Source organism: Achroia grisella, unplaced genomic scaffold (assembly GCF_030625045.1).
Source record: "Achroia grisella isolate CSIRO2021 unplaced genomic scaffold, CSIRO_AGI_Agris_v1 utg1573, whole genome shotgun sequence".
NCBI lineage: Eukaryota > Metazoa > Arthropoda > Insecta > Lepidoptera > Pyralidae > Achroia > Achroia grisella.
The window spans coordinates 43,425-55,330 of NW_026712655.1; positions in this window are offsets into that span (position 1 = coordinate 43,425).

Below are 11,906 nucleotides of genomic sequence, written 5' to 3' on the forward strand. Positions count from 1 at the left end.
CTAGAACGTATATTCGTTTAGTTTAATGTGAATGAACATGAGCTTCGACCATGGCATGTTGGCAACCGTGATCGTCAACCTTCGATGGAAGAACATAAGTTTTATAAATTAGTGACAATGGTTCGAGTTATTTCGTGGAAGTGCCAAGGTTGGTAGTTCTTGGAAGCGATAGCGCCGTCGTTCGTTATTGGCGGCGAGGCGGCGAGGCGGGCAGCAGCGAAGTTGACATGCGGGTACACCCGCACGAACGGTGCCCACCGCGTTCTCGATCGTACTCGTAGTTCGTACAGTGCTCTGTGGTAGTGATCGGCTCGCACTCTGTGATCGCACACAGATCCTTCGCCCCCCTGCCCCCGTCCCGCCGCCCCCCCTCACCTTACAGCCGTCACATCGCGGCGGCGCGCCGCGCGCCGGCGTGTTTACGCCGAGTTGGTAGATTTCGCTTCGCGCTGTTGCCCAACCGAACTCAGTCGACTTCTGTATACGAGAGAGGAGTGTTTGTTAACGCTTCGGCGGTCTCTCGCCGAACTTTCACCTCCAGTTGCGATATGGTTATCTGTGATAAATACACCAACATTGAGTGAAATTGAATGTGCGCGTTCTTAGAAAGCGTTTCTGTTACGGCACGCGGACGGACGGCCGCCGGCGTCGTCGATTTCTGCAAATTAATTTCTCCAGTGCACTCGGTTTCTACGAAACTGTTTATAAAGAGTTTACTGAGAAGCGAAACGGCCATAAAGTGGATTTGAGGAAATATAAGTAATTATAAGTGATCCTGAGTGTTTCCGTGTTCTGTTGTTAAATAAGGCGTTTACGTTGGATCCCAATCACCCATTTAGACCTCCAATGGTGGTTAAACTACCAGGTGAGAAAACATTCCATATCTATTGCTAATAATAGTGCTAGTAGTGACTTAATACTGCCATATGGCATATGGCTTGTTTTACAAATTGCTGATAGACTAGTAGTAGATGAATAATAAAAAAGTAGACAATTAGATATGTCTATAGAAACAATAACAATTGTATAGATCACTAAGCTCATTCATGTTTACCAATCACAATATATACAAACATAATGAGACTAACAATTTTGTTTATGAACGAGCGAATACCGAAACAACATATAATAATGACCAACAAGTGGCGCCGACGTTGGGTCATTTGGGTTCAAGTGAACTACCTACGTCCTCATGCATATGATAATAAAACTGATTGATCTATATATATAAATACATAAACATTTATTTATTCATTAATCATTTGGAAAAGATTATAAACATGACATTGAAAAACCAGATTTAATTGCAATTTGTCATTATCATGGTACAAAAATAACTTGCCTAAATCCCCACAATCTTTGCTCGTCGAGATAAATAATGTCATATACAATATATGTGTGTGTATATATGACATCTATATAAACTATATACCCAAAATACATTAAAAGATCTCATTAATTATAAAACAATTACAAAACATAGGATGTTTTATAACTGTTTCCTACTTACATCTAGCGGAATGCCGTAAACAAACCTTACCTGCGATATTTTCTAGTAATTTTCATTACATACTCACGCTGTCTGTTCACTTATATCTTTTAAATTACGCTACGGATTTTAATGCAGTTTTCAGCAATAGATAAGAGTGATTCAAGATGAAGGTTTATATGTATAATACATGCGTGTTATAGTATAGAACAAGCCGAGAAATTCAATGATTTGTAATGCATCCGTGCCAAGCTGGGACGAGTTACTAGTAATGATATAAATATGCATATTTTCATATATTTATTTCGGGATACAGCACATATTACATTATCTATCTATTTCCATTATCTGCTAATTAATACAGCGATGGTTGTACTGGTAGTACATATTCCTGTTCTACTTCAACTGGTCTGTATTAGATTGCATTACAACTCATTTCCTTTGAAAACAATTAGCGTTGGTATCACGCGATTATGTGATTGTTTCCTGAAAATATTAATGTTTACAGTTATTAGGAAATGTAATAGCTGTTGATGTAGATAAGATGTTATACTTAATACATATTTACAAATTTTGTTTAAGTTAGACTTTTAGTTATCTTATTATCAGATTTTCAGATGTAAACACACACACAAGAAGCAATACCATATGCTTCTTGTGTTCATAAAAGGAGTAGATGACTAAATTTTATAAGAAGTTGACTACGCTGTTTAGCTACAAATGTTACCATAATAGCTTCTTCCAGACCTATTTTGCTGCATTTACTAAAATTACGAACAACGATAAACATATTTTATAAATAATGTTTACAGAATGCAAATGATGTGTTGACATTGGAACCCTTCTGTACTGCATGTCATCCTAATAAGATTTGTTTCTGTGAAACAACAATAAAATAACAGAGACAAGTGGTAGTAAATCTCGCAGTCTGGGCAACAACCGTCAGGATATTGAAAGAAAAAAAAAACGTGTACGAGTTTGGAGCTGCCTCTTTTTTGTAGTGTTACTATTTTTAAATATTTTGAAAAATCATCACTCACACCCACGTTTTTATGTAAGCAGAAAACAAAATATTTCCTTACTGACACCAATAACACATTCAGAAAATAAGTGTAATCTGATAAAAAGCAGTGATTCTAAGAATATATATTTATTTACGTATACGTGAATATTAGATATACTCGTATAGATAGATGCTAAAAAGAATGAAATCTTTTCAATAACTGCACAAGTGACTAACAATCCCGCTTTGGATCTGTGAGTAGGAAGAACTTTGCAGCATTACAATATCTTTAAAATTTCTCATCCTATCTTCATTCTCCACCTACTCGTTTGATGAAGTATATAAAATTGGAGACAAAGTCCTCCACACCTACAATTCGTAATAATCTCTGGCTGACAATCACACATTGTTCACCAGTTACCGGGAATGTAAATGGTGTACGGGGACCTTCCTTTGTTTATCCACTAAGGGAGACAATTGACATTTTTTGCTGTTATTTTAAGCCTGAAAGGAGACGCTCCATTGTTAATAGTTAATGTTCTATGACGTTGATACGATTCTTAGAAACGCTTCGAATCATTTTGATGGGTCGTAAAAGTAGACTGAAAAAAAAAATAGAATTTATTTGGTTGTTAGTAGGCACATGATGGTTTGACCGGCCTGTCTACTTGCTGTTTACATTAACCTCTTTTGTTTGACATTTTTGGGGTATCATGAATTATTCAACTTCATTACTAAATAGAGCTTTATTTATTAACAGTCAAAGATTCATAAATAAATTATCTTCAAAACTGACTTCGGTGAAAGAGTACTGAATGTCTTGCATTCGTGATTAAAAAAATCCTGTTTAGCGCCTGTTTTTCATACAGTAACGTAAGTATCGAGCTACGTTAATTAAATATAACACTGTTGAAGTGGAATACAAAATTTCCTGGAATACAGTTATTGTTACCAGTACCTTGTAATTTACAACTTTCAAGTGTTTAAGAATTCAATAATAACGTAGGTCTACTGGATATTATTATCAATTTGTAATCTAAATAATACACCGTTTGTAATGAAACTTTCCTTTCATTGAATACCGTTTCTATCTATGACTGGAATTTTCCCTTCATTTTTGCGTAAACATAGTGTTTCTTAAAATTACGTTAGTCGACGTCCTTTATACCTACTATGATTCTGAAGGAAATTTACATGAGTAGTCTGGTAATAGTAGTATAAAACTCTTTCATTATTATTATTAAAGCCTTCAATTATCCTTTGGATGGTACTTAGCCACTAGTATCGAATATTGATCTCACTGCAACCTTTTTAAGGTCCTCACTGCAACTTATGGAAAGTCGTTCTACAATGTCTATACCATTACTATTATCTATTCATCGGTTACTAGGATTATATGACCATAAGTTCCACATTTCAGGCCCACGAGAGGTCATATACGAGTTTCAGAGCCCGCCAAGGGTTTTCAGTTCGCATCCGAGGAAACAGTCCTCAAACCCACTGTCGTAGAAGATTCGACTCTCTTTTGGTGAGTCCGTTTCTACACAGGGGAGCAGTTGTGAGGGGAAGGGAGCTGTTCTAATTCTCACATCCCCACCTTGTTGGGAGCCATAGTTTTATAGTTGGGGTAAGCTATTGGTCAATTCACGGTTCAGGCGCCATGTCGTCGTCATTGTCAGGCTTAAGGATTATATGACCAATTGTCACATCTGCTTGCTGATATTCTGGATCATGTAGGTTTACCCTATAGTTCCTCAATATTTATACTCATTAGACGTTAATAATGTTAATGATTTGAAGAATCATAAATTATCAAATATATATTTTATTTGCAACCATTATGCGTCCTTGTATTATGGGTTAAAGTTGTTTAGTCAAAATAAATTCTTTTATCGGAGCTGCGTAAATTGTGATATATTTACAGCATGGTTGATAAGATGGAACGTATTTTAAATAAAGACCGTACTCTCCATGAGAGCGTAACTACTAGGAAAATGCGTTCTTCAAAAGTACATTCATACGTCGGTCGGAACAAGGTAGGATGCTTGCGCTGGCGCAGGTATGCGTGTTCTCAGAACGCGCGCGTCCGTTTTTGCTCCTTTTTCGATTCGAGTTTACCGAGAATCGAATGGCCCGGTGGTGGCCCTACTCAGAACTCGTAATTAATCCTTAGAAGCCTCCGACCCGAGGGTAGTTATGAGAAATCGCCAACATTATAAGTTTATTTTTTTATTAATATCCTTTTTCTGCATTGTCTCATTTTGAAAATTGCATGTGGGTACCTATTGTTCGCAGAACGGCCGACAATACCGTGCATTAACATTATGCATAGTGATTAAATTTTATGTAGAGTTGGCCTTTGACCTTTGTTAGGAAGCTGTTAAATATGGATGCGTTTCCAAGAAGAGCTTTATCGTTGTTATAGCCTACTCCCTGCATGATAACTAAAATTTACTGCCAATTATTAAGAAAATATTCTTTATATATATTTAGTGGTATTTAAAACATAATTCTTCAGTATTACGTTTACATTCACTCATATGTTTAAAGATCGTAAATAAGTTAACATAATGCACAGTAGCTGAATCTATTTACTTATTTGGTAAATCTGCATTCGAAGTGTAGCATTAGAATTAAATCAATGACTATTCAAACATGATAAAGTTGTTTCTATTCCAATAATTTGGTACATTCTACATTTCCTATCACATTGTTATGATGACGCGGTAATTAGGTATCTGTGTTACGTGTTAATTGTACCATGTCACATTTTAATTCTATTAACATAGATATAACAAATGGTAGCAACATTGATGATATTTTGTACACGTATTATCTACAATAGATTTATAGATACTATTTAGATACACCTAAAACTAAGTCTGACACGTAATCTACATTAAAACTTGGCATTTCTTATACCTACAAACCTAGCATAAATAATCATGTATTCAAGGACCACTATAATTATTTTCTCTAGCTATCGAACCAATACACAATGACCTAGATATTTTTTAATATCGATGATCGATTTGTAATTTAGGTAGGTAAGTAACTACAAAACGATAAATTTTATCTTGCGTTCAAGTCATGCTTATTACAAATTTATCCGGCTTCGTACTATTTTTTATCCAAGTTAAGACACACAAAGAAAAGGCTTCGGTCACAAAATTTCCGATTTAGTTCGCGCAGTGGGCAATTCTTGCCTTGTTGGGCTAGGCTAGGACTAAAGCAAAACGGAACAAAAAGATACCCGCTTGCAGGGCTTTCTCAGAAAAGCGGCTAGGTTGTTTAAATTTCAATGGCGGACTACTGCGAACTGACTCGACCAAACTGTCTAACGAACTGATTGAAATACTGCGTTTGATCTCTATCTCTGCCATTAAAAATTCATCGCTATGTTCCTGCTCTGAAGGTCTATTGTGGAGTATGGGTTGCCGCTCTTTAATTTCTTCCCTTTGGGTTTGGGCGTTTGCTGTTGGTTTTTTTTGAAATGGGCAAGTATTTGGTTTACTTTACGATCTCAGTACACACAAAAAAGACGCTGTTTGAGCGCCTACTTCATGAAAGTTAAGTACCTACGTGAAAAACTGTTGCAGCATTCATCAGAATTAAGCATCGGTATATGTATTAAGAAACAGAAGGGGCAAGTTGAGTACCTACTTACTAGATGAGAGAGATATGATAATTAATATTGTATGTCTATTTAATGCAAGGTCACTCATAAATTATAACGAATACTCAGAATTGAGTTCTCTCTATAAATTACATGCTGCCAGATTTCTCACTGCAAAGTATAATACATAATGATTGTTTACATCACATCAAAATACTGGTTAATAGACGGATACTTATTAGTATTACTCACTATGAAATAAACATACATACATAGAGCAAGTATGCTAGTGAACTCCATAATAAATACGTAAATAAGGTGAAGGCAAACTATTAGGTCACCGAGCGAGTCCTACTCAAACGAACGGTGGGCGTGTACTGCTGACGTCACCTTGTATTATAAATACAGCATGGAGAGAATCAACTCTGAATATGGTTATTGAACAATCTTTGTATCTGATACGAACCGTTCGATTCCATTTATAAATTTAAAATAAATTAAATATGGAAAAGAATCAAAATAACGCGGCGTACGAATGGGTAGCAGGAAAGTTGGTAACGCCAGAACCTGTTCGACAGTTACAAGTTCGCAGTAGGAAACCCCTTTCACTCGGAAACGTGTCTCGCTGGTTATAAAAATAGTTACTCTCATTTACAGATTACACAACGGCTAATTGACTGGCCATAAATCGGCGCTTCTATATCGGAACGCGTATAACGGAACGCATCTATTTTAAAAATCGAAACACCACAGGTCGTCGTTCCAGGAACAATGGCCGCGAGCAGCGGCAACGGACAAACCAACCGGTCGACGAGCTTCTTGGAACACGCGAAGGTTGCCCAGCTAAACTCTTACATTGAATCCAAACAATTATTGTCGAAGACTTTGTATGACGGTCTGCAATCGAACATTTATTACTCGCTATTAAAGAGAATGGGGCCAATTTAATCATACCAGAGCTCGCAATCGTTCCGGCTTCATCTACAAAATACTTAGCGTAATGTAAAGTTTACGTCGTGTAAGGCGATATCTATAATCTTTTAGCTTTCTACGTAGGTAGGGTCATTAAGAAATTCCTCGGACGAAATGCAGTCGTGGGTTGTGGCCATGATGGAAATCAGTGTTGGCGAGCGAGAGCGTGCCTCTGCTCCGTGTGTCAGAGGTCGCAACCATTGCAGGAGACATTCATTATCATGATACATGCTACATTCATTCAGCCTTTCTCCCACCGAGTTGATAATAAAGTGGATGTAATTGTAAAGGTTGGCAGTTATATAATGGCGATTAAAATTTAAACGCAGCGTATTTCAATATCAACTACAGGCAAATATCTAGAGTGTATTTTATTTATAGCTGTCAGAATTACGGTTCCGAGAATCTGTCCGCGTTGTACTTACGTACCCACCTACCTCGTATCTTTTGAATATATTCACGATCTAATGCCAAAAACTTATTTTAACTATGGACAGATTGAATGTAAGTGTATAATTATGTCTCCTTTTGCCCCGTAAATTGCTAAAGGTTTATTTATATCATGGTATTATTACATTAGGTGTTATATTTATAGCCCTAACTATTTGACCTAATGCTAACTATTTGACCTGTTTTGGATATACTACATGTGTCAAATTTGGTGATAATGATATAATTCTTTTAATTAACTTTTGGCCAAATACTATAATTATTTGTATAATAAACTTTCTCCTTGTCAAGTTATAAATTCTAATACAAGGAGACTATGGAGACAAGGAGAGATATTGTATACTCTAGGTAACTATCAAATGATTGTAGGTATAGTTAAGGTTCTGTTTTAACAGTTACGCAATCATATTGTGAAATCCAGTTAACTGTGGACCATTACATCAGAGGCTATTAAGATATAAAACAGTTAAAATAATTATACTTATGTGGTAATTCGCAGATTGTCTCAGTCTAATTGATACCTCACTCGTACGTATTCATAAATGCATCACATGGACCTAGTCGAAGGGAAGGAGAAAAACTGCAACAATATCTTCAGTTTTATTATTTTATCATTTATTTTGTATATATATATATATTAAATTCTACAATAGATTCAGGAATAACTATTATTCCTGAATAGTATTGTATCGTAGAATTTAAGCACTTTAATGTAGGGATTTTTAGGGGCGATCTTTGTTTAGCACTGGACGTCTTTGGGACTGAAATTACGATGATGAATGTAGGGATACTTCTAGATGTTACGAGTATAGAAAGTAAATTTACAATTAACGCCGTTTCATGTTAACTCCGGCCAAGGAAAATTTAAATATATATATTTGCTCTGGCAATTCATAATTACCAAGTTATAGACTGCGATTTATTACGGACAAAACGTACACATGGCTAGAAAAGTATGTATGGCAATATAAAAGTAGGTATAAAAGATTTATTCAAAAGTATTTTATACTCGTACTCTATAATATCTGAAGTGGATATGAAACCATTCAATAAGGAGACATAGTTTTCAATTTACTGGTTTTCTCTTCAAAATCTGCATTTACCATTAAATGTTGAGCTTCGTAGTCCAATATATATTGGTAATGTGGATATGTATTAGTACTACCCAGTTAATGTGATCTCTCAATAAGCTGTTCGTGTAGTACACACAGTGGTTCAATTTTAATAATAAATAATTTCATATAACTTTATATGAGTATTTAAAGAAAATATCTCGAAGTGTAAGAACTACATACGCACCTTCATATTACAGAAATAAGTATTAATTTATATTAATTTCTTTCAAAGAAAATTTCCGAGAAAAAGAAAACGGTATGCTAGAGAAATTGAATAAGTGAAATTTATATAATTATGAAAGTATGTTCTTACATGCGTGCAAGAAAAAGAAAACCATTAATATATTATTTCAAAATTGAAATTCAATATCTTAAGAAACATTACTGTCGTGAAACAGATGTGTTATTTATATCTGTGTAGTTGTCTTCTATAGTCATGGTAACCACCCACCATTATGCTGCCTGAACTTATAACATGTAGGCAGATGTTACTTTCTATGTACTGTCTGCTCATTCTCTGAGCGTTATTTGCAATGCATATTTTAATAGAATTGCAAATAGAATCTACTAGCTCTTATCTAAGATTACACTGGACATTCTAATCTCAGATCAAATATAACGAGTTATTATACTTTTTTAAGTGTGCAATACATACACATTAAAAGATATGTAAATTTTAGATTTCAATATAATATCATTTAAATTGCGAGTTTTATCTACGGAAGATTAAAAGAATTTTAATGCTTTACACAGTAAATTGTATAAAAATCTAATGTTCTCTAAAATTTTAGCAAACATTATTGCTATCAAATTGTTGCTTTGTGCGAGTAATAAAATTTGCTTAAGCACTGTTTCCGACGCCAATCTTTAAAAAAAGTACTATTATAATATGTGGTTAATTTGTCCTACGGTAATGTTAACCGCGAATATTCGCAATGTAATTTCGAGCTCGAATAATTTTCTTAGCATGATGCGCATGATATTTTGCGACTCGAATTGCCTAATTTATTTTGCAGTTCGTTTCCGAATTAATTAGTTCTTTCAGTTTGTTCGCTCTCATAATATTTTAAGAAAGATGTTACAAATGAATGTGGATGGTTATAAGGGCAGGGGAAGGCCGAAAAAGAGATGTATGGACTGTGTGAAAGATGATATGGTAGAAAATGGAACAGGGATGAATGGAAACGAAAAACATATTACGGCGACCTCAAATAAATGGGATAAGGATGAAGCAGATGATGATGAGTTTGTTCGCTCTCAAATCAAGTTAGAAAATGGCATTGGGGGTGGTCAAATTCGCAAATATGTCGTTTTTGGTAAGACTTTCGGATTTAAAAAAGAGTGAAAGATTATATATACCGAATTCATTTTTGGCAGGGCTTTTCCGACCTACTTCTTTCGTATTTAGGGGTAAAGTCTGCTCGAAACAATAAACCATAGTGATCAGATGAGGCATTAAAATATGAGGTATGCCCTAAAGATAGTGTGGTAGGATAATGATTTTTTAATGATTGCAAATTTATTTGCTATTTCACAATCGTCAGTATGCAAATTACATATCAGAGGCTCTCATTTCAATATTGATGACCAATAATATGCAGTTTTTCTAGTACAGTCAGACACTACAAATGTTTTCACTTGTTCAATCATTACCACTCTCATCTTAATCTCTGTCAATTTATTTCACTCATAGTGATATTTTCCTGCTACATCTGTCTCTGTCAGACGGGTATTCGTTCACTCTTTCTTTATAAAAAAAAATATGAATAATAAATGACAATTTCATTCCATTCTATCTTTAGTCATTTGCTTCCTTTAAATCAACCCACATTTATTTTATCTCTCAATCTTTTGATGCATCGATCATTGGGTATTAAGGATTCAATATTTTGTCATTCGATGCAGATTTTTTGGATGACGTTGGCAGTATAGCGAAGCCAGCTAGCATTGGAAGATGATGAGACAAAATTGAATTGAGTTCAACCCATCATGGCAAATTCAGCAGAAATTAACATCATGATTTAGGGGAAGGTCATTGTTAGGAGTGTATCCCTATTGCTGGCAATGTATCATGTCATATTGACCTCCTCGTGGTTCCCCTTGAAAACAATCGTGATAAATTCGTGTTGCAGTTGTCACTATGGGTCAACTGGCTGAACTGACTTCATGCTCATCTTATCGCCAGCGTATTCCATTATAATCAATCAATCACATAGGAGGATGACCTAAAATGGTACATTACCAGCAATGATATCTATTATCTCTAATATTGATAATTACCTTCTTCTCAATATGTCAGGCAACATAGTTTATTTACTATTTTTCAACACCTTTAATTCAAAACGTCAATTTAGTTAATAAAAATAATAAAGTGTTTTTTATGGACTTGTTAACCAATAAAAATAATGTAGTGTTTTTTATTAAATTTCATCTAACGCTGTTATTTAAAGATTGGTAGGTATCTATATATTCACCGTTAAGGCTATTCAAATTCCGAACGGGATCTAACGTGTATTTTGCAAAGGCAATTAGCAGTAAATAAAGATGGACAGGTTAGTAGTAATATATAACGTATAATTTACAGTTTTCCATTAGATATCTATGCTATTATATGTTGCCATGTTAATTCATAGACAATTTACGAGGTCGCGACTGACTTTGAATTTAATAATTGCCATTTAAGGTTTACTTTATGTACCTAGTTTGTAATGGATGTTGACAAACATGTTTACGAGTAAATCGGTTTTACACAATAAAATATTCATAAAAAGCAAAAGGACTTTTGACCAAATTTAGAAAGTAGGTTAAAAGAAAGGGGGCTATAAATTCAGCTAAATTCGAACAAGAGAGTTACTGTATATTTACTAATTTGCTTAACACTTAATTAGTTAGATTAAAGTGACTTTTTTTTAACGAAATATCAGAAATAAAAGAAGGAAAAATTCTAAATTTTATCCTATATTTTTGTGTTTTTATGTATGTTATGCCATGTCGTCGCTAAATGTACATTGATTTTAATAAATTTTACAATGGGCACTTTTCCTCCCCATAGAAAACCTCCAAAGGTATATAATTAACGTAATTAGTAAGTTGTACTAAGTTATAACTAATATTATTAAGTACATATGAATTATATATTTATATTTATTCTATGTATAAATTCACTAAATAGATTTATGTAATACTAGTTATCGCTTCTAGAATTGCACACGTTATGTGATTAATTAATATTATCAAAAATCCTTGCGTTTTTAAAAAACG